This window comes from Cryptomeria japonica, unplaced genomic scaffold (assembly GCF_030272615.1).
Source record: "Cryptomeria japonica unplaced genomic scaffold, Sugi_1.0 HiC_scaffold_175, whole genome shotgun sequence".
Lineage (NCBI taxonomy): Eukaryota > Viridiplantae > Streptophyta > Pinopsida > Cupressales > Cupressaceae > Cryptomeria > Cryptomeria japonica.
In genome coordinates, this window is record NW_026728997.1 from 34,213 (window position 1) to 40,000 (window position 5,788).

At 63.0% G+C, this 5,788-nt stretch overlaps 1 non-coding gene across 1 annotated transcript; it reads left to right on the top strand.

The window, feature by feature from the left end:
• Positions 1-2,031: 2,031 nt before the first annotated feature.
• On the top strand, positions 2,032-2,150 carry LOC131867585 (5S ribosomal RNA). The gene has a single exon (XR_009366137.1). It is a non-coding gene; the product is annotated as a 5S ribosomal RNA (ribosomal RNA).
• The last annotated feature ends 3,638 nt before the right edge of the window (positions 2,151-5,788 follow it).

Sequence of the window (5,788 nt, forward strand, 5' to 3'; positions counted from 1 at the left end):
TGCCCACCAGGGCGCACCCGAGGCAAACCGGGCTCCGACTTCGTGCACGCCGCACCTTGGAGCACACATCGGAGCGCTCCCAGGTTCGCACCAGCGTTGCGCACCTTTGATGCGCTGCCTTCACTAATTTCCAGAAAAGGCAAAAAAAAACGATATTTTAAAATTTCCGTTCTGAAAGATAGTGAAAAAAACGGAACGCGGGTGCCATCTTGAGCCCTTCCTGATGCGCAGCCCAGGCAAGTTGTGCGCACCAAGGTGCCCACCCTGGCGGAGGTGCGCGCCCGGGGCAAACCGGGCTCCGACTTCGTGCACTGCATGGTGCCCACCAAGGCGCGCAACCCAGCCAAGGTGCCCACCGCAGCGAAGGTGCACGCGAGGTGCGCACCCGAGGTGCACACCCGGGGCAAACCGGGCTCCGACTTCGTGCACGCCGCACCTTGGAGCACACTTCAGAGCGCTCCTTGGTACGCACCAGGGCGCGCAACCCAGCCAAGGTGCTCACCCCGGCGAAGGTGCACGCGAGGTGCGCACCCGGGGCAAACCGGGCTCGGACTTCGTGCACGCCGCACCTTGGAGCACACATCGGAGCGCTCCCGGGTTCGCACCAGCATTGCGCACCTTTGATGCGCTGCCTTCACTAATTTCCAGAAAAGGCAAAAAAAAGAAAAAAATGAGATTTTAAAATTTCCGTTTTGAAAGATAGTGAAAAAAACGGAACGCGGGTGCCATCTTGAGCCCGCCCTGGTGTGCAGCCCAGGCAAGTTGTGCGCACCAAGGCACCCACCCTGGCCAAGGTGGGTCACGGGGTGGGTCCTAGGGTGGGTAACGGGGTGGGTACTAAGGTGCGTGCCAAGGTGGGTCATAGGGTGGGTGCCAAGGTGGGCACCAGGGTGGGTGTGCACCAACCCTAGCCAGGGTAGGTCACGGGGTGGTTGTCGGGGTGGGCGTCAAGGAGCCAAGGTGGGTGGCAAGTAGCCAAGTTGCGTGCCAAGGTGGGTGTCGGGGTGGGTGCCAAGGATCCAAGGTGGGTGCCAAGGAACCAAGGTGGGTGTCTGGGTGGGTGCCGAGGTGGGAGCCAGGGTGGGTCCCAAGGTGAGTGCAAAGGTGGGTGCCAGGGTCAAGGTGAGTGCCAATGTGGGTTCCAAGGTGCCAGGGTCAGGGTGAGTGCCAATGTGGGTTCAAAGGTGCTAAGTTGGGTGCGAGGTTGGGTGCGAGGGTGGGTGGGTGCCAAGGTGTGCTAGGTGGAAGCCCGGGTGGGTCGGCATCCCATGGGTGTCGAGTTGGGTGCCTGATGGGTGCTTCTTGTCAAGTTTTAGTCGTCGGGACTCATTTCGAGCCTTAGAGGTCGTTTCTTGTCCGGTTGCCCTGTCTTCGACCTGGGAACCCAATTTTGGTCCTCGGGTCCCATTTTTTTTTGTCTCGCATCCCACTTTTGGCCTGTGGCCTTTTCGGGGTCGATTCTCGTTTTGGGCATCAGAGCATGTTTCTTCTCCTAAAACCCAATATTTGTTTATTAAGTCTCGGAACACATTTTTGTTCTCGTGGACCCATCATGGGTCTTGGAACGCATTTGTGGTCCTTGGGTCCCATTTTGCATCCCGAAACTTGTGTTTTGGTGCTTGATCCCTATTTTGGGTGCCCACCTTGCACCAAGTGCGCACCCGGGGCAAACCGAGCGCCTTGGTGCACCGGGGCAAGATCGAGCGTGCACCCGAGGCGCCCCGAACATGCACCAAGGTGCACTCGGCCCACATGTGAGCGCAGGTCGTTGCGCCCGAGGTGGTGTGTGGGCACCGCGTTGCAGACGGGACACTGCACGCACACGACGCCCCCTACAGGTGCACGCACGTAGGCCGGGCCGGGTGCACACCCGACGCCCTAGCAAGGTGCGCGCACCCGGGCAGGGCTCACACTTGGCGAACGGGGCGCACTTCGCGAGGGAGGGTGTGCACCTCGACGGGGGTGGGTGGCCGGGGTGGATTCGCACGTGGGTCGCGGTTTGCTAAGTACACACTGCGACAAGCTCATAACGGGTGCGATCATACCAGCGTTAGTGCACCGGATCCCATCAGAACTCCGCAGTTAAGCGCGCTTGGGCCGAAGTAGTACTGGGATGGGTGACCTCCCGGGAAGTCCCGGTGTTGCACCCTTTTTTAGTTTTTCGCCGGGCATCGCAATGCTATTTGAATAAACCTTTTGCCCGTTTGCGTTCTCGTCGGGGCCGGGCCGGGCCGGGGTGCGCTGCCCGCACTACCGCGCGCGCGGGGGGCGACACCGAGCGCGCACCCGAGGCGCCCCGAGCACACAGGCCACGGTGCAACCCGGGCGTTGTGCGCGCACCCCGGTGCGCCCGAGGTGCTGCGCGCGCACCCAGGTGAAATCGGTGTGCACCTCGGCCAGTGCGCGCTCGGTCGAGTCGCGCACGTTGGCCAAGGTGCACGGTGATGTTTCTTACTCTAAGGTTCCGCACCAGACGCCCGGGACAGGTGAGCGAAGCTGGGCGGGGCCGGGTGCGCGGCCGGGGCAGGTGCACGCAGCTGGAGAGAGCTTTGGAGCACACTTCGGAGCGCACCAATGATGCGCTCCATTCAAAAGTTTCCTGAAAAGGCAAAAAAAGTTGAGATTATAGAATTTCCCACTTGAGAGATTGTAAAAAAAAAAAATTTAAAATGAAGGAAACGCGGGTGCCAAGGTGTGCGCAGCCCAGCCAAGGTGTGCGCACCAAGGCGCCCACCCTGGCGAAGGTGCACGCAAGGTGCGCACCCGAGGCAAACCGGACAATTAACCCAACTTTCGACTTCGCGCGCACCTTGGAGCGCACTTCGGAGCGCTCCTTGGTGCGCACCAATCTTGGGCACCTCGGAGTGCACCATGGCGCCCACCAAGGTGCGCACCCGGGGCAAACCGAGCTCCGACTTCGTGCGCACCTTGGAGCGCACGAAAGGTGCGCACCATGGCGCCCACCAAGGTGCGCAGCCCAGCCAAGGCGTGCGCATCAAGGTGCGCACCCTGGCGAAGGTGCGCACCCGGGGCAAACCGAGCTCCGACTTCGTGCGCACCTTGGAGCGCACAAAAGGTGCGCAACCCAGCCAAGGTGTGCGCACCCCGGTCAAACCGAGCTCCGAATCGTGCGCACCAGAGGTGCACGCCATCGTGCGCACCTTGGAGCACACTTCGGAGCCCTCCTTGGTGCGCGCCGATGTTGCGCACCTCGGAGCGCACCCGGGGAAAACAATGCAATTAACCCGACTTTCGACTTCGTGGGCACCTCGGAGCGCTCTCGGGTTCGCACCTCGGAGCACACCGAGGTGCGCACCTTTGATGCGCTGCCTTCACCAATTTCCAGAAAAGGCAAGAAAACATTGAGAAGGTGTGCGCACCGAGGTGCCCACCCTGGCGAAGGTGCACGCGAGGTGCGCACCCGGGGCAAACCGGGCTCCGACTTCGTGCACGCCGCACCTTGGAGCACACTTCGGAGCGCTCCTTGGTGCGCACCAGGGCGCGCAACCCAGCCGAGGTGCCCACCCCGGCGAAGGTGCACGCGAGGTGCACGCGAGGTGCGCACCCGGGGCAAACCGGGCTCCGACTTCGTGCACGCCATGGTGCCCACCGCGGCGAAGGTGCACGCGAGGTGCGCACCCGGGGCAAACCGGGCTCCGACTTCGTGCACGCCGCACCTTGGAGCACACTTCGGAGCGCTCCTTGGTGCGCACCATGGTGCCCACCAGGGCGCGCAACCCCGCCGAAGGTGCACGCGAGGTGCGCACCCGGGGCAAACCGGGCTCCGACTTCGTGCACGCCGCACCTTGGAGCACACTTCGGAGCGCTCCTTGGTGCGCACCATGGTGCCCACCAGGGCGCGCAACCCCGCCGAAGGTGCACGCGAGGTGCGCACCCGGGGCAAACCGGGCTCCGACTTCGTGCACGCCATGGTGCGCACCGCGGCGAAGGTGCGCACCCGGGGCAAACCGGGCTCCGACTTCGTGCACGCCGCACCTTGGAGCACACTTCGGAGCGCTCCTTGGTGCGCACCAGGGCGCGCAACCCAGCCGAGGTGCCCACCCCGGCGAAGGTGCACGCGAGGTGCGTACCCGGGGCAAACCGGGCTCCGACTTCGTGCACGCCGCACCTTGGAGCACACTTCGGAGCGCTCCTTGGTGCGCACCATGGTGCCCACCAGGCCGCGCAACCCAGCCAAGGTGTGCGCACCAAGGTGCACGCGAGGTGCGCACCCGGGGCAAACCGGGGTCCGACTTCGTGCACGCCGCACCTTGGAGCACACATCGGGGCGCTCCCGGGTTCGCACCGGCGTTGCGCACCGTGGTGGGCACCTCGGAGCACACCAAGGTGGGCAGCGAGGTGCGCACCTTTGATGCGATGCCTTCACTAATTTCCATAAAAGGCAAAAAAAAAACGAGATTTTAAAATTTCCGTTTTGAAAGATAGTGAGAAAAAGGGAATGCTGGTGCCATCTTGAGCCCGCCCTGGTGCGCAGCCCAGCCAAGGTGTGCGCACCAAGGTGCCCACCCTGGCGAAGGTGCGCGCCCGGGCAATTAACCCAACTTCCAACTTCGCGCGCGCCAGGGTGGGAGCGCACCCAACAACCGGGCCTGGGAAGAGCCAATGCGAGAAACCCCACCAAACGCTCTGACAAAAAAAGAGGGGGCGCTCCAGTAACCCCGCTTCGGAGCGCACCCTGGGCAAACCCAGCCAAGGTGCCCACCCCGGCCAAGGTGCAGGCGAGGTGCGCACCCGGGGCAAACCGGGCTCCGACAACGTGCACGCCGCACCTTGGAGCACACTTCGTAGCGCTCCCGGGTGCGCACCTCAGAGCACACCAAGGTGGGCAGCGAGGTGCGCACCTTTGATGCGCTGCCTTCACTAATTTCCAGAAAAGGCAAAAAAAAAAGGAGATTTTAAAATTTCCGTTTTGAAAGATAGTGAAAAAAACGGAACGCGCGTGCCATCTTGAGCCCGCCCTGGTGCGCAGCCCAGGTAAGGTGCCCACCCTGGCAAAGGTGCGCACCCGGGCAATTAACCCTACTTCCGACTTCGTGCGCGCCAGGGTGGCAACCGGGCCTCGGAAGAGCCAATGCGAGAAACCCCACCAAACGCTCCGACAAAAAAAGAGGCGGCGCTCCAATAACCCCGCTTCGGAGCGCAGCCGGGGCAAACCCAGCCAAGGTGCCCACCCCGACGAAGGTGCACGCGAGGTGCGCACCCGGGGCAAACCGGGCTCCGACAACGTGCACGCAGCACCTTGGAGCACACTTCGAAGCACTCCCGGGTGCCCACCGGCGTTGCGCACCGTGGTGGGCAGCGAGGTGCGCACCTTTGATGCGCTGCCTTCACTAATTTCCAGAAAAAGGCAAAAAAAAATGAGATTTTAAAATTTCCGTTTTGAAAGATAGTGAAAAAAAAGGAACGCGGGTGCCATCTTGAGCCCGCCCTGGTGCGCAGCCCAGGCAAGGCATGCGCACCAAGGTGCCCACCCGAGGTGCACACCCGGGGCAAACCGGGCTCCGACTTCGTGCAGGCCGCACCTTGGAGCACACTTCGGAGCGCTCCTTGGTGCGCACCATGGTGCCCACCAGGGCGCGCAACCCAGCCAAGGTCTGCACACCAAGGTGCCCACCCCGGCGAAGGTGCACGCGAGGTGCGCACCCGGGGCAAACCGGGCTCCGACTTCGTGCACGCCATGGTGCCCACCGCGGCGAAGGTGCACGCGAGGTGCGCACCCGGGGCAAACCGGGCTCCGACTTCGTGCACGCCGCACCTTGGAGCACAC